Source organism: Microcebus murinus, unplaced genomic scaffold, assembly GCF_040939455.1.
Source record: "Microcebus murinus isolate Inina unplaced genomic scaffold, M.murinus_Inina_mat1.0 scaf002_hap2_Mmur4.0, whole genome shotgun sequence".
In the NCBI taxonomy this organism is placed as follows: Eukaryota; Metazoa; Chordata; class Mammalia; order Primates; family Cheirogaleidae; genus Microcebus; species Microcebus murinus.
The window spans coordinates 1,071,231-1,096,262 of NW_027438948.1; the positions used below are offsets into that span (position 1 = coordinate 1,071,231).

General features: G+C 63.6%; 7 non-coding genes across 7 annotated transcripts; all 7 read right to left on the minus strand.

Moving 5' to 3' along the window:
* Window positions 1-1,119: 1,119 nt before the first annotated feature.
* LOC142866199 (5S ribosomal RNA) lies at window positions 1,120-1,238 on the minus strand. The gene has a single exon (XR_012916240.1). It is a non-coding gene; the product is annotated as a 5S ribosomal RNA (ribosomal RNA).
* A 3,562-nt stretch (window positions 1,239-4,800) lies between these two features.
* On the minus strand, window positions 4,801-4,919 carry LOC142866200 (5S ribosomal RNA). Its single transcript, XR_012916241.1, has one exon. It is a non-coding gene; the product is annotated as a 5S ribosomal RNA (ribosomal RNA).
* A 3,547-nt stretch (window positions 4,920-8,466) lies between these two features.
* LOC142866201 (5S ribosomal RNA) lies at window positions 8,467-8,585 on the minus strand. The gene has a single exon (XR_012916242.1). It is a non-coding gene; the product is annotated as a 5S ribosomal RNA (ribosomal RNA).
* Window positions 8,586-12,102: 3,517 nt separating this feature from the next.
* Window positions 12,103-12,221, minus strand: LOC142866202 (5S ribosomal RNA). The gene has a single exon (XR_012916243.1). It is a non-coding gene; the product is annotated as a 5S ribosomal RNA (ribosomal RNA).
* Window positions 12,222-15,759: 3,538 nt separating this feature from the next.
* On the minus strand, window positions 15,760-15,878 carry LOC142866203 (5S ribosomal RNA). Its single transcript, XR_012916244.1, has one exon. It is a non-coding gene; the product is annotated as a 5S ribosomal RNA (ribosomal RNA).
* Window positions 15,879-19,405: 3,527 nt separating this feature from the next.
* Window positions 19,406-19,524, minus strand: LOC142866204 (5S ribosomal RNA). Its single transcript, XR_012916245.1, has one exon. It is a non-coding gene; the product is annotated as a 5S ribosomal RNA (ribosomal RNA).
* Window positions 19,525-23,060: 3,536 nt separating this feature from the next.
* On the minus strand, window positions 23,061-23,179 carry LOC142866205 (5S ribosomal RNA). Its single transcript, XR_012916246.1, has one exon. It is a non-coding gene; the product is annotated as a 5S ribosomal RNA (ribosomal RNA).
* Between the last annotated feature and the right edge of the window lie 1,853 nt (window positions 23,180-25,032).

Consider the following 25,032-nt stretch of genomic DNA (forward strand, 5'->3'; position numbering starts at 1 on the left):
ATTCAGGCAGGGGCCGAGGAGGAGACGGGGCTGGGTAAGGGTTAGGGTTAGAGTCAGGGCACAAGTCACAATCGCAAAGACCTGGAAGCGACCCGAGTGCCCATCGACCCACCAGTGCGTAAATGAAATGTGGCGCGTGGACACCACGGAGTGCTATTCAGCTAGGAGGAGCAGCGGTGAGAGGGCACCTCTCGTGGTTCTCCTGGCCAGAGCTGGAACCCGTTCCAGTAAGCCAGGTAGCCCAAGAATGGACACACGAGCACCACGTGCTCGCGCTCACCAGCAAATGGGTACGAACCGACGGACACCCAAGTGGACACAGAGGAATCACCTTCATCGGGTGGGTGTCGGGCGGGTGGGGGGAGGGGATGGGCATACACCTCCATTAGGAATGGGGTGGGTGCGCACCGACTGGGGGATGGGCGCACTTGAGGCTCTGACCCGAGGGGGGAGGCTGGGAGAGGGCAACGTACCCGACCTTAACATTGGTACCCCCACAATACGCTGGAACAACATCAGAGGTTAATGAATAAGAACACAGGGGGGAGGGGGGCACGGGCAACACATGTCACCTTAATACTTGGACTCCCATCATCTGCTTGAAAAGAGAGAGAAAAGAAAATGCAATCATAGAGATAAGAGACACTTTTTAAACATAATGAATCCGAAGAGAAAAGTAAAAGGAGGCCTGTGGGGCAGGTCTGGGTGTGACTCCGGATCCCCCAACATCAGGTGCCACCACCAAAGATTCCTACGTGTAGCCCATAGAACCCCAAAAGCAACGGGACGAGTTCTGGTCACATACTCCCTCAAAATGACATCCTGGCCTTCTTCTGGAACTCCCTCCCCTCTCAGACTCTCAAGGTTTCCTCCAGCGTGTCGGTTCCCACAGAGCAGACCTTTGGTCTGAGACCTGACAGTCCAGAAGCCACGCATGCTGCCGCGTGACGGCGGTGTCGCGGCTTGGGACAAGAGGAGGCCCCACGGTGCGGGCTGGGGCGCCAGGCACCGCGGCGGGCGCTGAGGGTGGGGGTGACCCCCGCCCCGGGCCGCCGCCTCGCTCCCAGAGAGGGGACAGAACAAGAGGCAAAACAAAAAAAAAAAAAAAAAAAAAAAAGAAGCCTACGGCACCCGGTATTCCCAGGCGGTCTCCCATCCAAGTACTAACCAGGCCCGACCCTGCTTAGCTTCTGAGACCAGACGAGATCGGGCGCGTTCAGGGTGGTGTGGCCCTAGACGGCGGAGGGCGCCCCTGCCCCGCTCAAGAAGCCGAGCCTCTCTGCGCTTCCCCGCCGCCTCCTCCCGCCCCAGGCCCCGCGCCGGCGCTGACCCGCACCGGGCGGGCCTGTTGAGTTCACCGGCCGGGTCCGGCGGGCTCCGAGGGACGGGGGTGACAGGCGGGGTGGGGCGGGGCGGGCAGGGAGCGGCGGGCCGGGGTGGGGGGCTGTCTCTCTATACACACACACACACACACACACTCACACTCACACTCACTCACTCACACTCACACAAGATGCGCCTCCACGGCTGGACTCGCCAAGGTGGAGACCTTCCAGCCCCCTTCCTCTCCTCGCCTGGCCCACCCCCAGCTCGTGGCCGCCCCCGCCGCCGCCGCCGCCGCCGCCGCCGCCGCCGCCGCCGCCGCCGCCGCCGCCGCCGCCGCCGCCGCCGCCGCCGCCGATTGCGCACGCGCGGGTCGCCCGCCCTTTGACCCCAGGCAGGGGCCGCCCTCCCCGACAACCCCTTTCAGCTGCGCCCCCCACCCTGTGGGTGGGCTGCCGCCTATTCCCCCGGCCCGGGCTGGGGCACAGCGCATGGGGGAGGGGAGCGAGTGTATGGGGCGTCTCTCTGTCTCTCTAGGGATGTGTCCCATGGGTGGGGTGGCGTGGTTAGTGGGGCGCTGAAGAAATCAGTCCCCTCCATCTCCTACCTCTGGAAAACGCCCAAGCCCTTGGAGAACTGCCGGCAACGCGACCGTGGGGGCCGGGACCCTCCTCTGTGTCCTCCTGTGGCCCAGTCCAAGGGGCCTGGGCCTGGCCGGGGCTGCATTGGACCCCGACCACCCTGGCGTGTGGACTCGCTAAAAATCGGCGATTAGATATTGGATTCCAGCTTCATTGAGGTCATTTCACTAATGAGTGCACCGGAAAGAGTTTCCTAATCCATCTGTGAGGGTGGCAACTGAAAGAGAATTTTAAAGCTGACAGAATAGGCGAGGAAAGGCATAGGAGATTTCCACACCCAGTAAGGAAGCCTTTCCCGAAATGGAAGAAAGAAACGAGCAAACAGAGACACCGGTAGCCCGCCAGGATCAGAGTCTGCCCCCGAGAGAAAGTACCCTGACCAGGTTCACCCGTGGGTGGGTGGCGAGCTAGCGGCATTCAGAAGAGCGAGGCCCGCAGTCTGTGCAGAAGACACCTGCACTCGGGTGTGTGTGGCGGCACGATTCACAAGCAGCTCCAGATGTTAAGCCAAGGAGAAGCCAGGGAGTTCCCAACGCCCCAGGTGTCCTCAGCCCACGACTGGCTGCTGGGGGAATGCGAAGCCCGGCTCCTTGTCTCAGAGCGGGACAACCAGGAGGTGTGACGTACACCCCGGGGTTCCCAGGAGGATCAGGCTGAAGCTGGGACTTGGCCTGAAAGTGTCCCCTCGCACGGCCACCCCCTTCCCCTTCCTGCTCCTCTACTCCTGGTGCCCCTCCATCCAGGGGCCAGACCTTAAAGAGTCACCCGCAAGAGAATCCTGGTCCCAAAGGAGCCTTCTGGGGGACCCGTGCTGAGAGAGGTTGTGGGCATGGCCCGCTGGGGCTCTGCCCGACCCAGGGCTGAGAGATGCAACCTCCCAGCTCTGGGTCCCTGCAGGGGAAGCGTTGGCAAGCACAGGGCCAGTCCTCCAAAGGCCCAGGTGCAGGGAGCCCAGGCCAAGCAGCCTGTGGAAGAAGCCACCCCGGGAACACGACTGCAGGCCACGGCCCTTCCCACCTCCTCCTCCTCCTCCTGCTCCTCCACACCCCCCCCCGACCTCCCACCCCCACCCCCGACATGGCGCAGGGCTCAGAGACACCTCAGACACTTGCTACCCAAAGTGCAAAGGGCATCAGTTGCTCCTCCAAACCCCCCCCCCCGCCCAGCAGACCGCGTTGTCCAGCCAGCCCCCGGGCCTCCCTGGGGTGCCCAGCACAAAAGTGCAGACAACCACCGGACCCTCAATCTCAGTTTTCGGATGTTTTTGCCACTCTAAGGACCCGCAGGCCAGCTGGGCCTTCTGGCAGGACAGAGAGCCCCGGAATCCGACGTGGAGAGCTGGGTGTACGTCCCCACGAGGAGGCGGTCCCCACCTCCGCGGCTCTCCCCTTGCGGGGGGGGGAAAAGCAGCCACGGGGCCTCGGAGAAGACACCAGGCTGGGCGCCCGCCCCACAGTGGGGGCACGTCCCCCGCAGGCCACTTAGCGACGGCCGCCGGCCGGCGGACGGTTGGGTGGCGCGAGACGCTGCGGCCGCCCTGCTACCGGGTTCCTGGGAGGGCGTCCTGGAACCAGCGTCCACACCAAGCCCTTGGAAGGCCCAGGCGACGGAGGAGCCCCGTCAGGCAGGGGCCGAGGACGGTGACGGCCCGGGCGGGGAGGAGCGTGTCAGGCAGGGGCAGAGGACGGTGACAGGTGACAGGCCGGGCGGGAAGGAGTCATTCAGGCAGGGGCCGAGGAGGAGACGGGGCTGGGTAAGGGTTAGGGTTAGAGTCAGGGCACAAGTCACAATCGCAAAGACCTGGAAGCGACCCGAGTGCCCATCGACCCACCAGTGCGTAAATGAAATGTGGCGCGTGGACACCACGGAGTGCTATTCAGCTAGGAGGAGCAGCGGTGAGAGGGCACCTCTCGTGGTTCTCCTGGCCAGAGCTGGAACCCGTTCCAGTAAGCCAGGTAGCCCAAGAATGGACACACGAGCACCACGTGCTCGCGCTCACCAGCAAATGGGTACGAACCGACGGACACCCAAGTGGACACAGAGGAATCACCTTCATCGGGTGGGTGTCGGGCGGGTGGGGGGAGGGGATGGGCATACACCTCCATTAGGAATGGGGTGGGTGCGCACCGACTGGGGGATGGGCGCACTTGAGGCTCTGACCCGAGGGGGGAGGCTGGGAGAGGGCAACGTACCCGACCTTAACATTGGTACCCCCACAATACGCTGGAACAACATCAGAGGTTAATGAATAAGAACACAGGGGGGAGGGGGGCACGGGCAACACATGTCACCTTAATACTTGGACTCCCATCATCTGCTTGAAAAGAGAGAGAAAAGAAAATGCAATCATAGAGATAAGAGACACTTTTTAAACATAATGAATCCGAAGAGAAAAGTAAAAGGAGGCCTGTGGGGCAGGTCTGGGTGTGACTCCGGATCCCCCAACATCAGGTGCCACCACCAAAGATTCCTACGTGTAGCCCATAGAACCCCAAAAGCAACGGGACGAGTTCTGGTCACATACTCCCTCAAAATGACATCCTGGCCTTCTTCTGGAACTCCCTCCCCTCTCAGACTCTCAAGGTTTCCTCCAGCGTGTCGGTTCCCACAGAGCAGACCTTTGGTCTGAGACCTGACAGTCCAGAAGCCACGCATGCTGCCGCGTGACGGCGGTGTCGCGGCTTGGGACAAGAGGAGGCCCCACGGTGCGGGCTGGGGCGCCAGGCACCGCGGCGGGCGCTGAGGGTGGGGGTGACCCCCGCCCCGGGCCGCCGCCTCGCTCCCAGAGAGGGGACAGAACAAGAGGCAAAACAAAAAAAAAAAAAAAAAAAAAAGAAGCCTACGGCACCCGGTATTCCCAGGCGGTCTCCCATCCAAGTACTAACCAGGCCCGACCCTGCTTAGCTTCTGAGACCAGACGAGATCGGGCGCGTTCAGGGTGGTGTGGCCCTAGACGGCGGAGGGCGCCCCTGCCCCGCTCAAGAAGCCGAGCCTCTCTGCGCTTCCCCGCCGCCTCCTCCCGCCCCAGGCCCCGCGCCGGCGCTGACCCGCACCGGGCGGGCCTGTTGAGTTCACCGGCCGGGTCCGGCGGGCTCCGAGGGACGGGGGTGACAGGCGGGGTGGGGCGGGGCGGGCAGGGAGCGGCGGGCCGGGGTGGGGGGCTGTCTCTCTATACACACACACACACACACTCACACTCACACTCACTCACTCACACTCACACAAGAGCGCCTCCACGGCTGGACTCGCCAAGGTGGAGACCTTCCAGCCCCCTTCCTCTCCTCGCCTGGCCCACCCCCAGCTCGTGGCCGCCCCCGCCGCCGCCGCCGCCGCCGCCGCCGCCGCCGCCGCCGCCGCCGCCGCCGCCGCCGATTGCGCACGCGCGGGTCGCTCGCCCTTTGACCCCAGGCAGGGGCCGCCCTCCCCGACAACCCCTTTCAGCTGCGCCCCCCACCCTGTGGGTGGGCTGCCGCCTATTCCCCCGGGCCCGGGCTGGGGCACAGCGCATGGGGGAGGGGAGCGAGTGTATGGGGCGTCTCTCTCTCTCTCTAGGGATGTGTCCCATGGGTGGGGTGGCGTGGTTAGTGGGGCGCTGAAGAAATCAGTCCCCTCCATCTCCTACCTCTGGAAAACGCCCAAGCCCTTGGAGAACTGCCGGCAACGCGACCGTGGGGGCCGGGACCCTCCTCTGTGTCCTCCTGTGGCCCAGTCCAAGGGGCCTGGGCCTGGCCGGGGCTGCATTGGACCCCGACCACCCTGGCGTGTGGACTCGCTAAAAATCGGCGATTAGATATTGGATTCCAGCTTCATTGAGGTCATTTCACTAATGAGTGCACCGGAAAGAGTTTCCTAATCCATCTGTGAGGGTGGCAACTGAAAGAGAATTTTAAAGCTGACAGAATAGGCGAGGAAAGGCATAGGAGATTTCCACACCCAGTAAGGAAGCCTTTCCCGAAATGGAAGAAAGAAACGAGCAAACAGAGACACCGGTAGCCCGCCAGGATCAGAGTCTGCCCCCGAGAGAAAGTACCCTGACCAGGTTCACCCGTGGGTGGGTGGCGAGCTAGCGGCATTCAGAAGAGCGAGGCCCGCAGTCTGTGCAGAAGACACCTGCACTCGGGTGTGTGTGGCGGCACGATTCACAAGCAGCTCCAGATGTTAAGCCAAGGAGAAGCCAGGGAGTTCCCAACGCCCCAGGTGTCCTCAGCCCACGACTGGCTGCTGGGGGAATGCGAAGCCCGGCTCCTTGTCTCAGAGCGGGACAACCAGGAGGTGTGACGTACACCCCGGGGTTCCCAGGAGGATCAGGCTGAAGCTGGGACTTGGCCTGAAAGTGTCCCCTCGCACGGCCACCCCCTTCCCCTTCCTGCTCCTCTACTCCTGGTGCCCCTCCATCCAGGGGCCAGACCTTAAAGAGTCACCCGCAAGAGAATCCTGGTCCCAAAGGAGCCTTCTGGGGGACCCGTGCTGAGAGAGGTTGTGGGCATGGCCCGCTGGGGCTCTGCCCGACCCAGGGCTGAGAGATGCAACCTCCCAGCTCTGGGTCCCTGCAGGGGAAGCGTTGGCAAGCACAGGGCCAGTCCTCCAAAGGCCCAGGTGCAGGGAGCCCAGGCCAAGCAGCCTGTGGAAGAAGCCACCCCGGGAACACGACTGCAGGCCACGGCCCTTCCCACCTCCTCCTCCTCCTCCTCCTCCTGCTCCTCCACACCCCCCCCCCGACCTCCCACCCCCACCCCCGACATGGCGCAGGGCTCAGAGACACCTCAGACACTTGCTACCCAAAGTGCAAAGGGCATCAGTTGCTCCTCCAAACCCCCCCCCCGCCCAGCAGACCGCGTTGTCCAGCCAGCCCCCGGGCCTCCCTGGGGTGCCCAGCACAAAAGTGCAGACAACCACCGGACCCTCAATCTCAGTTTTCGGATGTTTTTGCCACTCTAAGGACCCGCAGGCCAGCTGGGCCTTCTGGCAGGACAGAGAGCCCCGGAATCCGACGTGGAGAGCTGGGTGTACGTCCCCACGAGGAGGCGGTCCCCACCTCCGCGGCTCTCCCCTTGCGGGGGGGGGGAAAAGCAGCCACGGGGCCTCAGAGAAGACACCAGGCTGGGCGCCCGCCCCACAGTGGGGGCACGTCCCCCGCAGGCCACTTAGCGACGGCCGCAGGCCGGCGGACGGTTGGGTGGCGCGAGACGCTGCGGCCGCCCTGCTACCGGGTTCCTGGGAGGGCGTCCTGGAACCAGCGTCCACACCAAGCCCTTGGAAGGCCCAGGCGACGGAGGAGCCCCGTCAGGCAGGGGCCGAGGACGGTGACGGCCCGGGCGGGGAGGAGCGTGTCAGGCAGGGGCAGAGGACGGTGACAGGTGACAGGCCGGGCGGGAAGGAGTCATTCAGGCAGGGGCCGAGGAGGAGACGGGGCTGGGTAAGGGTTAGGGTTAGAGTCAGGGCACAAGTCACAATCGCAAAGACCTGGAAGCGACCCGAGTGCCCATCGACCCACCAGTGCGTAAATGAAATGTGGCGCGTGGACACCACGGAGTGCTATTCAGCTAGGAGGAGCAGCGGTGAGAGGGCACCTCTCGTGGTTCTCCTGGCCAGAGCTGGAACCCGTTCCAGTAAGCCAGGTAGCCCAAGAATGGACACACGAGCACCACGTGCTCGCGCTCACCAGCAAATGGGTACGAACCGACGGACACCCAAGTGGACACAGAGGAATCACCTTCATCGGGTGGGTGTCGGGCGGGTGGGGGGAGGGGATGGGCATACACCTCCATTAGGAATGGGGTGGGTGCGCACCGACTGGGGGATGGGCGCACTTGAGGCTCTGACCCGAGGGGGGAGGCTGGGAGAGGGCAACGTACCCGACCTTAACATTGGTACCCCCACAATACGCTGGAACAACATCAGAGGTTAATGAATAAGAACACAGGGGGGAGGGGGGCACGGGCAACACATGTCACCTTAATACTTGGACTCCCATCATCTGCTTGAAAAGAGAGAGAAAAGAAAATGCAATCATAGAGATAAGAGACACTTTTTAAACCTAATGAATCCGAAGAGAAAAGTAAAAGGAGGCCTGTGGGGCAGGTCTGGGTGTGACTCCGGATCCCCCAACATCAGGTGCCACCACCAAAGATTCCTACGTGTAGCCCATAGAACCCCAAAAGCAACGGGACGAGTTCTGGTCACATACTCCCTCAAAATGACATCCTGGCCTTCTTCTGGAACTCCCTCCCCTCTCAGACTCTCAAGGTTTCCTCCAGCGTGTCGGTTCCCACAGAGCAGACCTTTGGTCTGAGACCTGACAGTCCAGAAGCCACGCATGCTGCCGCGTGACGGCGGTGTCGCGGCTTGGGACAAGAGGAGGCCCCACGGTGCGGGCTGGGGCGCCAGGCACCGCGGCGGGCGCTGAGGGTGGGGGTGACCCCCGCCCCGGGCCGCCGCCTCGCTCCCAGAGAGGGGACAGAACAAGAGGCAAAACAAAAAAAAAAAAAAAAAAAAAAAAAGAAGCCTACGGCACCCGGTATTCCCAGGCGGTCTCCCATCCAAGTACTAACCAGGCCCGACCCTGCTTAGCTTCTGAGACCAGACGAGATCGGGCGCGTTCAGGGTGGTGTGGCCCTAGACGGCGGAGGGCGCCCCTGCCCCGCTCAAGAAGCCGAGCCTCTCTGCGCTTCCCCGCCGCCTCCTCCCGCCCCAGGCCCCGCGCCGGCGCTGACCCGCACCGGGCGGGCCTGTTGAGTTCACCGGCCGGGTCCGGCGGGCTCCGAGGGACGGGGGTGACAGGCGGGGTGGGGCGGGGCGGGCAGGGAGCGGCGGGCCGGGGTGGGGGGCTGTCTCTCTATACACACACACACACACACACACACTCACACTCACACTCACTCACTCACACTCACACAAGATGCGCCTCCACGGCTGGACTCGCCAAGGTGGAGACCTTCCAGCCCCCTTCCTCTCCTCGCCTGGCCCACCCCCAGCTCGTGGCCGCCGCCGCCGCCGCCGCCGCCGCCGATTGCGCACGCGCGGGTCGCCCGCCCTTTGACCCCAGGCAGGGGCCGCCCTCCCCGACAACCCCTTTCAGCTGCGCCCCCCACCCTGTGGGTGGGCTGCCGCCTATTCCCCCGGGCCCGGGCTGGGGCACAGCGCATGGGGGAGGGGAGCGAGTGTATGGGGCGTCTCTCTCTCTCTCTAGGGATGTGTCCCATGGGTGGGGTGGCGTGGTTAGTGGGGCGCTGAAGAAATCAGTCCCCTCCATCTCCTACCTCTGGAAAACGCCCAAGCCCTTGGAGAACTGCCGGCAACGCGACCGTGGGGGCCGGGACCCTCCTCTGTGTCCTCCTGTGGCCCAGTCCAAGGGGCCTGGGCCTGGCCGGGGCTGCATTGGACCCCGACCACCCTGGCGTGTGGACTCGCTAAAAATCGGCGATTAGATATTGGATTCCAGCTTCATTGAGGTCATTTCACTAATGAGTGCACCGGAAAGAGTTTCCTAATCCATCTGTGAGGGTGGCAACTGAAAGAGAATTTTAAAGCTGACAGAATAGGCGAGGAAAGGCATAGGAGATTTCCACACCCAGTAAGGAAGCCTTTCCCGAAATGGAAGAAAGAAACGAGCAAACAGAGACACCGGTAGCCCGCCAGGATCAGAGTCTGCCCCCGAGAGAAAGTACCCTGACCAGGTTCACCCGTGGGTGGGTGGCGAGCTAGCGGCATTCAGAAGAGCGAGGCCCGCAGTCTGTGCAGAAGACACCTGCACTCGGGTGTGTGTGGCGGCACGATTCACAAGCAGCTCCAGATGTTAAGCCAAGGAGAAGCCAGGGAGTTCCCAACGCCCCAGGTGTCCTCAGCCCACGACTGGCTGCTGGGGGAATGCGAAGCCCGGCTCCTTGTCTCAGAGCGGGACAACCAGGAGGTGTGACGTACACCCCGGGGTTCCCAGGAGGATCAGGCTGAAGCTGGGACTTGGCCTGAAAGTGTCCCCTCGCACGGCCACCCCCTTCCCCTTCCTGCTCCTCTACTCCTGGTGCCCCTCCATCCAGGGGCCAGACCTTAAAGAGTCACCCGCAAGAGAATCCTGGTCCCAAAGGAGCCTTCTGGGGGACCCGTGCTGAGAGAGGTTGTGGGCATGGCCCGCTGGGGCTCTGCCCGACCCAGGGCTGAGAGATGCAACCTCCCAGCTCTGGGTCCCTGCAGGGGAAGCGTTGGCAAGCACAGGGCCAGTCCTCCAAAGGCCCAGGTGCAGGGAGCCCAGGCCAAGCAGCCTGTGGAAGAAGCCACCCCGGGAACACGACTGCAGGCCACGGCCCTTCCCACCTCCTCCTCCTCCTCCTCCTCCTGCTCCTCCACCCCCCCCCGACCTCCCACCCCCACCCCCGACATGGCGCAGGGCTCAGAGACACCTCAGACACTTGCTACCCAAAGTGCAAAGGGCATCAGTTGCTCCTCCAAACCCCCCCCCCCCGCCCAGCAGACCGCGTTGTCCAGCCAGCCCCCGGGCCTCCCTGGGGTGCCCAGCACAAAAGTGCAGACAACCACCGGACCCTCAATCTCAGTTTTCGGATGTTTTTGCCACTCTAAGGACCCGCAGGCCAGCTGGGCCTTCTGGCAGGACAGAGAGCCCCGGAATCCGACGTGGAGAGCTGGGTGTACGTCCCCACGAGGAGGCGGTCCCCACCTCCGCGGCTCTCCCCTTGCGGGGGGGGGGAAAAGCAGCCACGGGGCCTCAGAGAAGACACCAGGCTGGGCGCCCGCCCCACAGTGGGGGCACGTCCCCCGCAGGCCACTTAGCGACGGCCGCCGGCCGGCGGACGGTTGGGTGGCGCGAGACGCTGCGGCCGCCCTGCTACCGGGTTCCTGGGAGGGCGTCCTGGAACCAGCGTCCACACCAAGCCCTTGGAAGGCCCAGGCGACGGAGGAGCCCCGTCAGGCAGGGGCCGAGGACGGTGACGGCCCGGGCGGGGAGGAGCGTGTCAGGCAGGGGCAGAGGACGGTGACAGGTGACAGGCCGGGCGGGAAGGAGTCATTCAGGCAGGGGCCGAGGAGGAGACGGGGCTGGGTAAGGGTTAGGGTTAGAGTCAGGGCACAAGTCACAATCGCAAAGACCTGGAAGCGACCCGAGTGCCCATCGACCCACCAGTGCGTAAATGAAATGTGGCGCGTGGACACCACGGAGTGCTATTCAGCTAGGAGGAGCAGCGGTGAGAGGGCACCTCTCGTGGTTCTCCTGGCCAGAGCTGGAACCCGTTCCAGTAAGCCAGGTAGCCCAAGAATGGACACACGAGCACCACGTGCTCGCGCTCACCAGCAAATGGGTACGAACCGACGGACACCCAAGTGGACACAGAGGAATCACCTTCATCGGGTGGGTGTCGGGCGGGTGGGGGGAGGGGATGGGCATACACCTCCATTAGGAATGGGGTGGGTGCGCACCGACTGGGGGATGGGCGCACTTGAGGCTCTGACCCGAGGGGGGAGGCTGGGAGAGGGCAACGTACCCGACCTTAACATTGGTACCCCCACAATACGCTGGAACAACATCAGAGGTTAATGAATAAGAACACAGGGGGGAGGGGGGCACGGGCAACACATGTCACCTTAATACTTGGACTCCCATCATCTGCTTGAAAAGAGAGAGAAAAGAAAATGCAATCATAGAGATAAGAGACACTTTTTAAACATAATGAATCCGAAGAGAAAAGTAAAAGGAGGCCTGTGGGGCAGGTCTGGGTGTGACTCCGGATCCCCCAACATCAGGTGCCACCACCAAAGATTCCTACGTGTAGCCCATAGAACCCCAAAAGCAACGGGACGAGTTCTGGTCACATACTCCCTGAAAATGACATCCTGGCCTTCTTCTGGAACTCCCTCCCCTCTCAGACTCTCAAGGTTTCCTCCAGCGTGTCGGTTCCCACAGAGCAGACCTTTGGTCTGAGACCTGACAGTCCAGAAGCCACGCATGCTGCCGCGTGACGGCGGTGTCGCGGCTTGGGACAAGAGGAGGCCCCACGGTGCGGGCTGGGGCGCCAGGCACCGCGGCGGGCGCTGAGGGTGGGGGTGACCCCCGCCCCGGGCCGCCGCCTCGCTCCCAGAGAGGGGACAGAACAAGAGGCAAAACAAAAAAAAAAAAAAAAAAAAAAAAAGAAGCCTACGGCACCCGGTATTCCCAGGCGGTCTCCCATCCAAGTACTAACCAGGCCCGACCCTGCTTAGCTTCTGAGACCAGACGAGATCGGGCGCGTTCAGGGTGGTGTGGCCCTAGACGGCGGAGGGCGCCCCTGCCCCGCTCAAGAAGCCGAGCCTCTCTGCGCTTCCCCGCCGCCTCCTCCCGCCCCAGGCCCCGCGCCGGCGCTGACCCGCACCGGGCGGGCCTGTTGAGTTCACCGGCCGGGTCCGGCGGGCTCCGAGGGACGGGGGTGACAGGTGGGGTGGGGCGGGGCGGGCAGGGAGCGGCGGGCCGGGGTGGGGGGCTGTCTCTCTATACACACACACACACACACACACTCACACTCACACTCACTCACTCACACTCACACAAGATGCGCCTCCACGGCTGGACTCGCCAAGGTGGAGACCTTCCAGCCCCCTTCCTCTCCTCGCCTGGCCCACCCCCAGCTCGTGGCCGCCCCCGCCGTCGCCGCCGCCGCCGCCGCCGCCGCCGCCGCCGCCGCCGATTGCGCACGCGCGGGTCGCCCGCCCTTTGACCCCAGGCAGGGGCCGCCCTCCCCGACAACCCCTTTCAGCTGCGCCCCCCACCCTGTGGGTGGGCTGCCGCCTATTCCCCCGGGCCCGGGCTGGGGCACAGCGCATGGGGGAGGGGAGCGAGTGTATGGGGCGTCTCTCTGTCTCTCTAGGGATGTGTCCCATGGGTGGGGTGGCGTGGTTAGTGGGGCGCTGAAGAAATCAGTCCCCTCCATCTCCTACCTCTGGAAAACGCCCAAGCCCTTGGAGAACTGCCGGCAACGCGACCGTGGGGGCCGGGACCCTCCTCTGTGTCCTCCTGTGGCCCAGTCCAAGGGGCCTGGGCCTGGCCGGGGCTGCATTGGACCCCGACCACCCTGGCGTGTGGACTCGCTAAAAATCGGCGATTAGATATTGGATTCCAGCTTCATTGAGGTCATTTCACTAATGAGTGCACCGGAAAGAGTTTCCTAATCCATCTGTGAGGGTGGCAACTGAAAGAGAATTTTAAAGCTGACAGAATAGGCGAGGAAAGGCATAGGAGATTTCCACACCCAGTAAGGAAGCCTTTCCCGAAATGGAAGAAAGAAACGAGCAAACAGAGACACCGGTAGCCCGCCAGGATCAGAGTCTGCCCCCGAGAGAAAGTACCCTGACCAGGTTCACCCGTGGGTGGGTGGCGAGCTAGCGGCATTCAGAAGAGCGAGGCCCGCAGTCTGTGCAGAAGACACCTGCACTCGGGTGTGTGTGGCGGCACGATTCACAAGCAGCTCCAGATGTTAAGCCAAGGAGAAGCCAGGGAGTTCCCAACGCCCCAGGTGTCCTCAGCCCACGACTGGCTGCTGGGGGAATGCGAAGCCCGGCTCCTTGTCTCAGAGCGGGACAACCAGGAGGTGTGACGTACACCCCGGGGTTCCCAGGAGGATCAGGCTGAAGCTGGGACTTGGCCTGAAAGTGTCCCCTCGCACGGCCACCCCCTTCCCCTTCCTGCTCCTCTACTCCTGGTGCCCCTCCATCCAGGGGCCAGACCTTAAAGAGTCACCCGCAAGAGAATCCTGGTCCCAAAGGAGCCTTCTGGGGGACCCGTGCTGAGAGAGGTTGTGGGCATGGCCCGCTGGGGCTCTGCCCGACCCAGGGCTGAGAGATGCAACCTCCCAGCTCTGGGTCCCTGCAGGGGAAGCGTTGGCAAGCACAGGGCCAGTCCTCCAAAGGCCCAGGTGCAGGGAGCCCAGGCCAAGCAGCCTGTGGAAGAAGCCACCCCGGGAACACGACTGCAGGCCACGGCCCTTCCCACCTCCTCCTCCTCCTCCTCCTCCTGCTCCTCCACCCCCCCCCCGACCTCCCACCCCCACCCCCGACATGGCGCAGGGCTCAGAGACACCTCAGACACTTGCTACCCAAAGTGCAAAGGGCATCAGTTGCTCCTCCAAACCCCCCCCCCGCCCAGCAGACCGCGTTGTCCAGCCAGCCCCCGGGCCTCCCTGGGGTGCCCAGCACAAAAGTGCAGACAACCACCGGACCCTCAATCTCAGTTTTCGGATGTTTTTGCCACTCTAAGGACCCGCAGGCCAGCTGGGCCTTCTGGCAGGACAGAGAGCCCCGGAATCCGACGTGGAGAGCTGGGTGTACGTCCCCACGAGGAGGCGGTCCCCACCTCCGCGGCTCTCCCCTTGCGGGGGGGGGGAAAAGCAGCCACGGGGCCTCAGAGAAGACACCAGGCTGGGCGCCCGCCCCACAGTGGGGGCACGTCCCCCGCAGGCCACTTAGCGACGGCCGCCGGCCGGCGGACGGTTGGGTGGCGCGAGACGCTGCGGCCGCCCTGCTACCGGGTTCCTGGGAGGGCGTCCTGGAACCAGCGTCCACACCAAGCCCTTGGAAGGCCCAGGCGACGGAGGAGCCCCGTCAGGCAGGGGCCGAGGACGGTGACGGCCCGGGCGGGGAGGAGCGTGTCAGGCAGGGGCAGAGGACGGTGACAGGTGACAGGCCGGGCGGGAAGGAGTCATTCAGGCAGGGGCCGAGGAGGAGACGGGGCTGGGTAAGGGTTAGGGTTAGAGTCAGGGCACAAGTCACAATCGCAAAGACCTGGAAGCGACCCGAGTGCCCATCGACCCACCAGTGCGTAAATGAAATGTGGCGCGTGGACACCACGGAGTGCTATTCAGCTAGGAGGAGCAGCGGTGAGAGGGCACCTCTCGTGGTTCTCCTGGCCAGAGCTGGAACCCGTTCCAGTAAGCCAGGTAGCCCAAGAATGGACACACGAGCACCACGTGCTCGCGCTCACCAGCAAATGGGTACGAACCGACGGACACCCAAGTGGACACAGAGGAATCACCTTCATCGGGTGGGTGTCGGGCGGGTGGGGGGAGGGGATGGGCATACACCTCCATTAGGAATGGGGTGGGTGCGCACCGACTGGGGGATGGGCGCACTTGAGGCTCTGACCCGAGGGGGGAGGCTGGGAGAGGGCAACGTACCCGACCTTAACATTGGTACCCCCACAATACGCTGGAACAACATCAGAGGTTAATGAATAAGAACACAGGGGGGAGGGGGGCACGGGCAACACATGTCACCTTAATACTTGGACTCCCATCATCTGCTTGAAAAGAGAGAGAAAAGAAAATGCAATCATAGAGATAAGAGACACTTTTTAAACATAATGAATCCGAAGAGAAAAGTAAAAGGAGGCCTGTGGGGCAGGTCTGGGTGTGACTCCGGATCCCCCAACATCAGGTGCCACCACCAAAGATTCCTACGTGTAGCCCATAGAACCCCAAAAGCAACGGGACGAGTTCTGGTCACATACTCCCTCAAAATGACATCCTGGCCTTCTTCTGGAACTCCCTCCCCTCTCAGACTCTCAAGGTTTCCTCCAGCGTGTCGGTTCCCACAGAGCAGACCTTTGGTCTGAGACCTGACAGTCCAGAAGCCACGCATGCTGCCGCGTGACGGCGGTGTCGCGGCTTGGGACAAGAGGAGGCCCCACGGTGCGGGCTGGGGCGCCAGGCACCGCGGCGGGCGCTGAGGGTGGGGGTGACCCCCGCCCCGGGCCGCCGCCTCGCTCCCAGAGAGGGGACAGAACAAGAGGCAAAACAAAAAAAAAAAAAAAAAAAAAAAAAGAAGCCTACGGCACCCGGTATTCCCAGGCGGTCTCCCATCCAAGTACTAACCAGGCCCGACCCTGCTTAGCTTCTGAGACCAGACGAGATCGGGCGCGTTCAGGGTGGTGTGGCCCTAGACGGCGGAGGGCGCCCCTGCCCCGCTCAAGAAGCCGAGCCTCTCTGCGCTTCCCCGCCGCCTCCTCCCGCCCCAGGCCCCGCGCCGGCGCTGACCCGCACCGGGCGGGCCTGTTGAGTTCACCGGCCGGGTCCGGCGGGCTCCGAGGGACGGGGGTGACAGGCGGGGTGGGGCGGGGCGGGCAGGGAGCGGCGGGCCGGGGTGGGGGGCTGTCTCTCTATACACACACACACACACACACACTCACACTCACACTCACTCACTCACACTCACACAAGATGCGCCTCCACGGCTGGACTCGCCAAGGTGGAGACCTTCCAGCCCCCTTCCTCTCCTCGCCTGGCCCACCCCCAGCTCGTGGCCGCCCCCGCCGCCGCCGCCGCCGCCGCCGCCGCCGCCGATTGCGCACGCGCGGGTCGCCCGCCCTTTGACCCCAGGCAGGGGCCGCCCTCCCCGACAACCCCTTTCAGCTGCGCCCCCCACCCTGTGGGTGGGCTGCCGCCTATTCCCCCGGGCCCGGGCTGGGGCACAGCGCATGGGGGAGGGGAGCGAGTGTATGGGGCGTCTCTCTGTCTCTCTAGGGATGTGTCCCATGGGTGGGGTGGCGTGGTTAGTGGGGCGCTGAAGAAATCAGTCCCCTCCATCTCCTACCTCTGGAAAACGCCCAAGCCCTTGGAGAACTGCCGGCAACGCGACCGTGGGGGCCGGGACCCTCCTCTGTGTCCTCCTGTGGCCCAGTCCAAGGGGCCTGGGCCTGGCCGGGGCTGCATTGGACCCCGACCACCCTGGCGTGTGGACTCGCTAAAAATCGGCGATTAGATATTGGATTCCAGCTTCATTGAGGTCATTTCACTAATGAGTGCACCGGAAAGAGTTTCCTAATCCATCTGTGAGGGTGGCAACTGAAAGAGAATTTTAAAGCTGACAGAATAGGCGAGGAAAGGCATAGGAGATTTCCACACCCAGTAAGGAAGCCTTTCCCGAAATGGAAGAAAGAAACGAGCAAACAGAGACACCGGTAGCCCGCCAGGATCAGAGTCTGCCCCCGAGAGAAAGTACCCTGACCAGGTTCACCCGTGGGTGGGTGGCGAGCTAGCGGCATTCAGAAGAGCGAGGCCCGCAGTCTGTGCAGAAGACACCTGCACTCGGGTGTGTGTGGCGGCACGATTCACAAGCAGCTCCAGATGTTAAGCCAAGGAGAAGCCAGGGAGTTCCCAACGCCCCAGGTGTCCTCAGCCCACGACTGGCTGCTGGGGGAATGCGAAGCCCGGCTCCTTGTCTCAGAGCGGGACAACCAGGAGGTGTGACGTACACCCCGGGGTTCCCAGGAGGATCAGGCTGAAGCTGGGACTTGGCCTGAAAGTGTCCCCTCGCACGGCCACCCCCTTCCCCTTCCTGCTCCTCTACTCCTGGTGCCCCTCCATCCAGGGGCCAGACCTTAAAGAGTCACCCGCAAGAGAATCCTGGTCCCAAAGGAGCCTTCTGGGGGACCCGTGCTGAGAGAGGTTGTGGGCATGGCCCGCTGGGGCTCTGCCCGACCCAGGGCTGAGAGATGCAACCTCCCAGCTCTGGGTCCCTGCAGGGGAAGCGTTGGCAAGCACAGGGCCAGTCCTCCAAAGGCCCAGGTGCAGGGAGCCCAGGCCAAGCAGCCTGTGGAAGAAGCCACCCCGGGAACACGACTGCAGGCCACGGCCCTTCCCACCTCCTCCTCCTCCTCCTCCTCCTGCTCCTCCACCCCCCCCCCGACCTCCCACCCCCACCCCCGACATGGCGCAGGGCTCAGAGACACCTCAGACACTTGCTACCCAAAGTGCAAAGGGCATCAGTTGCTCCTCCAAACCCCCCCCCCGCCCAGCAGACCGCGTTGTCCAGCCAGCCCCCGGGCCTCCCTGGGGTGCCCAGCACAAAAGTGCAGACAACCACCGGACCCTCAATCTCAGTTTTCGGATGTTTTTGCCACTCTAAGGACCCGCAGGCCAGCTGGGCCTTCTGGCAGGACAGAGAGCCCCGGAATCCGACGTGGAGAGCTGGGTGTACGTCCCCACGAGGAGGCGGTCCCCACCTCCGCGGCTCTCCCCTTGCGGGGGGGGGGGAAAAGCAGCCACGGGGCCTCAGAGAAGACACCAGGCTGGGCGCCCGCCCCACAGTGGGGGCACGTCCCCCGCAGGCCACTTAGCGACGGCCGCCGGCCGGCGGACGGTTGGGTGGCGCGAGACGCTGCGGCCGCCCTGCTACCGGGTTCCTGGGAGGGCGTCCTGGAACCAGCGTCCACACCAAGCCCTTGGAAGGCCCAGGCGACGGAGGAGCCCCGTCAGGCAGGGGCCGAGGACGGTGACGGCCCGGGCGGGGAGGAGCGTGTCAGGCAGGGGCAGAGGACGGTGACAGGTGACAGGCCGGGCGGGAAGGAGTCATTCAGGCAGGGGCCGAGGAGGAGACGGGGCTGGGTAAGGGTTAGGGTTAGAGTCAGGGCACAAGTCACAATCGCAAAGACCTGGAAGCGACCCGAGTGCCCATCGACCCACCAGTGCGTAAATGAAATGTGGCGCGTGGACACCACGGAGTGCTATTCAGCTAGGAGGAGCAGCGGTGAGAGGGCACCTCTCGTGGTTCTCCTGGCCAGAGCTGGAACCCGTTCCAGTAAGCCAGGTAGCCCAAGAATGGACACACGAGCACCACGTGCTCGCGCTCACCAGCAAATGGGTACGAACCGACGGACACCCAAGTGGACACAGAGGAATCACCTTCATCGGGTGGGTGTCGGGCGGGTGGGGGGAGGGGATGGGCATACACCTCCATTAGGAATGGGGTGGGTGCGCACCGACTGGGGGATGGGCGCACTTGAGGCTCTGACCCGAGGGGGGAGGCTGGGAGAGGGCAACGTACCCGACCTTAACATTGGTACCCCCACAATACGCTGGAACAACATCAGAGGTTAATGAATAAGAACACAGGGGGGAGGGGGGCACGGGCAACACATGTCACCTTAATACTTGGACTCCCATCATCTGCTTGAAAAGAGAGAGAAAAGAAAATGCAATCATAGAGATAAGAGACACTTTTTAAACATAATGAATCCGAAGAGAAAAGTAAAAGGAGGCCTGTGGGGCAGGTCTGGGTGTGACTCCGGATCCCCCAACATCAGGTGCCACCACCAAAGATTCCTACGTGTAGCCCATAGAACCCCAAAAGCAACGGGACGAGTTCTGGTCACATACTCCCTGAAAATGACATCCTGGCCTTCTTCTGGAACTCCCTCCCCTCTCAGACTCTCAAGGTTTCCTCCAGCGTGTCGGTTCCCACAGAGCAGACCTTTGGTCTGAGACCTGACAGTCCAGAAGCCACGCATGCTGCCGCGTGACGGCGGTGTCGCGGCTTGGGACAAGAGGAGGCCCCACGGTGCGGGCTGGGGCGCCAGGCACCGCGGCGGGCGCTGAGGGTGGGGGTGACCCCCGCCCCGGGCCGCCGCCTCGCTCCCAGAGAGGGGACAGAACAAGAGGCAAAACAAAAAAAAAAAAAAAAAAAAAAAAAGAAGCCTACGGCACCCGGTATTCCCAGGCGGTCTCCCATCCAAGTACTAACCAGGCCCGACCCTGCTTAGCTTCTGAGACCAGACGAGATCGGGCGCGTTCAGGGTGGTGTGGCCCTAGACGGCGGAGGGCGCCCCTGCCCCGCTCAAGAAGCCGAGCCTCTCTGCGCTTCCCCGCCGCCTCCTCCCGCCCCAGGCCCCGCGCCGGCGCTGACCCGCACCGGGCGGGCCTGTTGAGTTCACCGGCCGGGTCCGGCGGGCTCCGAGGGACGGGGGTGACAGGTGGGGTGGGGCGGGGCGGGCAGGGAGCGGCGGGCCGGGGTGGGGGGCTGTCTCTCTATACACACACACACACACACACACTCACACTCACACTCACTCACTCACACTCACACAAGATGCGCCTCCACGGCTGGACTCGCCAAGGTGGAGACCTTCCAGCCCCCTTCCTCTCCTCGCCTGGCCCACCCCCAGCTCGTGGCCGCCCCCGCCGTCGCCGCCGCCGCCGCCGCCGCCGCCGCCGCCGCCGCCGATTGCGCACGCGCGGGTCGCCCGCCCTTTGACCCCAGGCAGGGGCCGCCCTCCCCGACAACCCCTTTCAGCTGCGCCCCCCACCCTGTGGGTGGGCTGCCGCCTATTCCCCCGGGCCCGGGCTGGGGCACAGCGCATGGGGGAGGGGAGCGAGTGTATGGGGCGTCTCTCTGTCTCTCTAGGGATGTGTCCCATGGGTGGGGTGGCGTGGTTAGTGGGGCGCTGAAGAAATCAGTCCCCTCCATCTCCTACCTCTGGAAAACGCCCAAGCCCTTGGAGAACTGCCGGCAACGCGACCGTGGGGGCCGGGACCCTCCTCTGTGTCCTCCTGTGGCCCAGTCCAAGGGGCCTGGGCCTGGCCGGGGCTGCATTGGACCCCGACCACCCTGGCGTGTGGACTCGCTAAAAATCGGCGATTAGATATTGGATTCCAGCTTCATTGAGGTCATTTCACTAATGAGTGCACCGGAAAGAGTTTCCTAATCCATCTGTGAGGGTGGCAACTGAAAGAGAATTTTAAAGCTGACAGAATAGGCGAGGAAAGGCATAGGAGATTTCCACACCCAGTAAGGAAGCCTTTCCCGAAATGGAAGAAAGAAACGAGCAAACAGAGACACCGGTAGCCCGCCAGGATCAGAGTCTGCCCCCGAGAGAAAGTACCCTGACCAGGTTCACCCGTGGGTGGGTGGCGAGCTAGCGGCATTCAGAAGAGCGAGGCCCGCAGTCTGTGCAGAAGACACCTGCACTCGGGTGTGTGTGGCGGCACGATTCACAAGCAGCTCCAGATGTTAAGCCAAGGAGAAGCCAGGGAGTTCCCAACGCCCCAGGTGTCCTCAGCCCACGACTGGCTGCTGGGGGAATGCGAAGCCCGGCTCCTTGTCTCAGAGCGGGACAACCAGGAGGTGTGACGTACACCCCGGGGTTCCCAGGAGGATCAGGCTGAAGCTGGGACTTGGCCTGAAAGTGTCCCCTCGCACGGCCACCCCCTTCCCCTTCCTGCTCCTCTACTCCTGGTGCCCCTCCATCCAGGGGCCAGACCTTAAAGAGTCACCCGCAAGAGAATCCTGGTCCCAAAGGAGCCTTCTGGGGGACCCGTGCTGAGAGAGGTTGTGGGCATGGCCCGCTGGGGCTCTGCCCGACCCAGGGCTGAGAGATGCAACCTCCCAGCTCTGGGTCCCTGCAGGGGAAGCGTTGGCAAGCACAGGGCCAGTCCTCCAAAGGCCCAGGTGCAGGGAGCCCAGGCCAAGCAGCCTGTGGAAGAAGCCACCCCGGGAACACGACTGCAGGCCACGGCCCTTCCCACCTCCTCCTCCTCCTCCTCCTCCTGCTCCTCCACCCCCCCCCGACCTCCCACCCCCACCCCCGACATGGCCCAGGGCTCAGAGACACCTCAGACACTTGCTACCCAAAGTGCAAAGGGCATCAGTTGCTCCTCCAAACCCCCCCCCCGCCCAGCAGACCGCGTTGTCCAGCCAGCCCCCGGGCCTCCCTGGGGTGCCCAGCACAAAAGTGCAGACAACCACCGGACCCTCAATCTCAGTTTTCGGATGTTTTTGCCACTCTAAGGACCCGCAGGCCAGCTGGGCCTTCTGGCAGGACAGAGAGCCCCGGAATCCGACGTGGAGAGCTGGGTGTACGTCCCCACGAGGAGGCGGTCCCCACCTCCGCGGCTCTCCCCTTGCGGGGGGGGGGAAAAGCAGCCACGGGGCCTCAGAGAAGACACCAGGCTGGGCGCCCGCCCCACAGTGGGGGCACGTCCCCCGCAGGCCACTTAGCGACGGCCGCCGGCCGGCGGACGGTTGGGTGGCGCGAGACGCTGCGGCCGCCCTGCTACCGGGTTCCTGGGAGGGCGTCCTGGAACCAGCGTCCACACCAAGCCCTTGGAAGGCCCAGGCGACGGAGGAGCCCCGTCAGGCAGGGGCCGAGGACGGTGACGGCCCGGGCGGGGAGGAGCGTGTCAGGCAGGGGCAGAGGACGGTGACAGGTGACAGGCCGGGCGGGAAGGAGTCATTCAGGCAGGGGCCGAGGAGGAGACGGGGCTGGGTAAGGGTTAGGGTTAGAGTCAGGGCACAAGTCACAATCGCAAAGACCTGGAAGCGACCCGAGTGCCCATCGACCCACCAGTGCGTAAATGAAATGTGGCGCGTGGACACCACGGAGTGCTATTCAGCTAGGAGGAGCAGCGGTGAGAGGGCACCTCTCGTGGTTCTCCTGGCCAGAGCTGGAACCCGTTCCAGTAAGCCAGGTAGCCCAAGAATGGACACACGAGCACCACGTGCTCGCGCTCACCAGCAAATGGGTACGAACCGACGGACACCCAAGTGGACACAGAGGAATCACCTTCATCGGGTGGGTGTCGGGCGGGTGGGGGGAGGGGATGGGCATACACCTCCATTAGGAATGGGGTGGGTGCGCACCGACTGGGGGATGGGCGCACTTGAGGCTCTGACCCGAGGGGGGAGGCTGGGAGAGGGCAACGTACCCGACCTTAACATTGGTACCCCCACAATACGCTGGAACAACATCAGAGGTTAATGAATAAGAACACAGGGGGGAGGGGGGCACGGGCAACACATGTCACCTTAATACTTGGACTCCCATCATCTGCTTGAAAAGAGAGAGAAAAGAAAATGCAATCATAGAGATAAGAGACACTTTTTAAACATAATGAATCCGAAGAGAAAAGTAAAAGGAGGCCTGTGGGGCAGGTCTGGGTGTGACTCCGGATCCCCCAACATCAGGTGCCACCACCAAAGATTCCTACGTGTAGCCCATAGAACCCCAAAAGCAACGGGACGAGTTCTGGTCACATACTCCCTCAAAATGACATCCTGGCCTTCTTCTGGAACTCCCTCCCCTCTCAGACTCTCAAGGTTTCCTCCAGCGTGTCGGTTCCCACAGAGCAGACCTTTGGTCTGAGACCTGACAGTCCAGAAGCCACGCATGCTGCCGCGTGACGGCGGTGTCGCGGCTTGGGACAAGAGGAGGCCCCACGGTGCGGGCTGGGGCGCCAGGCACCGCGGCGGGCGCTGAGGGTGGGGGTGACCCCCGCCCCGGGCCGCCGCCTCGCTCCCAGAGAGGGGACAGAACAAGAGGCAAAACAAAAAAAAAAAAAAAAAAAAAAAAGAAGCCTACGGCACCCGGTATTCCCAGGCGGTCTCCCATCCAAGTACTAACCAGGCCCGACCCTGCTTAGCTTCTGAGACCAGACGAGATCGGGCGCGTTCAGGGTGGTGTGGCCCTAGACGGCGGAGGGCGCCCCTGCCCCGCTCAAGAAGCCGAGCCTCTCTGCGCTTCCCCGCCGCCTCCTCCCGCCCCAGGCCCCGCGCCGGCGCTGACCCGCACCGGGCGGGCCTGTTGAGTTCACCGGCCGGGTCCGGCGGGCTCCGAGGGACGGGGGTGACAGGCGGGGTGGGGCGGGGCGGGCAGGGAGCGGCGGGCCGGGGTGGGGGGCTGTCTCTCTATACACACACACACACACACACACACACACACACACACACTCACACTCACACAAGATGCGCCTCCACGGCTGGACTCGCCAAGGTGGAGACCTTCCAGCCCCCTTCCTCTCCTCGCCTGGCCCACCCCCAGCTCGTGGCCGCCCCCGCCGATTGCGCACGCGCGGGTCGCCCGCCCTTTGACCCCAGGCAGGGGCCGCCCTCCCCGACAACCCCTTTCAGCTGCGCCCCCCACCCTGTGGGTGGGCTGCCGCCTATTCCCCCGGGCCCGGGCTGGGGCACAGCGCATGGGGGAGGGGAGCGAGTGTATGGGGCGTCTCTCTGTCTCTCTAGGGATGTGTCCCATGGGTGGGGTGGCGTGGTTAGTGGGGCGCTGAAGAAATCAGTCCCCTCCATCTCCTACCTCTGGAAAACGCCCAAGCCCTTGGAGAACTGCCGGCAACGCGACCGTGGGGGCCGGGACCCTCCTCTGTGTCCTCCTGTGGCCCAGTCCAAGGGGCCTGGGCCTGGCCGGGGCTGCATTGGACCCCGACCACCCTGGCGTGTGGACTCGCTAAAAATCGGCGATTAGATATTGGATTCCAGCTTCATTGAGGTCATTTCACTAATGAGTGCACCGGAAAGAGTTTCCTAATCCATCTGTGAGGGTGGCAACTGAAAGAGAATTTTAAAGCTGACAGAATAGGCGAGGAAAGGCATAGGAGATTTCCACACCCAGTAAGGAAGCCTTTCCCGAAATGGAAGAAAGAAACGAGCAAACAGAGACACCGGTAGCCCGCCAGGATCAGAGTCTGCCCCCGAGAGAAAGTACCCTGACCAGGTTCACCCGTGGGTGGGTGGCGAGCTAGCGGCATTCAGAAGAGCGAGGCCCGCAGTCTGTGCAGAAGACACCTGCACTCGGGTGTGTGTGGCGGCACGATTCACAAGCAGCTCCAGATGTTAAGCCAAGGAGAAGCCAGGGAGTTCCCAACGCCCCAGGTGTCCTCAGCCCACGACTGGCTGCTGGGGGAATGCGAAGCCCGGCTCCTTGTCTCAGAGCGGGACAACCAGGAGGTGTGACGTACACCCCGGGGTTCCCAGGAGGATCAGGCTGAAGCTGGGACTTGGCCTGAAAGTGTCCCCTCGCACGGCCACCCCCTTCCCCTTCCTGCTCCTCTACTCCTGGTGCCCCTCCATCCAGGGGCCAGACCTTAAAGAGTCACCCGCAAGAGAATCCTGGTCCCAAAGGAGCCTTCTGGGGGACCCGTGCTGAGAGAGGTTGTGGGCATGGCCCGCTGGGGCTCTGCCCGACCCAGGGCTGAGAGATGCAACCTCCCAGCTCTGGGTCCCTGCAGGGGAAGCGTTGGCAAGCACAGGGCCAGTCCTCCAAAGGCCCAGGTGCAGGGAGCCCAGGCCAAGCAGCCTGTGGAAGAAGCCACCCCGGGAACACGACTGCAGGCCACGGCCCTTCCCACCTCCTCCTCCTCCTCCTCCTCCTGCTCCTCCACCCCCCCCCGACCTCCCACCCCCACCCCCGACATGGCGCAGGGCTCAGAGACACCTCAGACACTTGCTACCCAAAGTGCAAAGGGCATCAGTTGCTCCTCCAAACCCCCCCCCCCGCCCAGCAGACCGCGTTGTCCAGCCAGCCCCCGGGCCT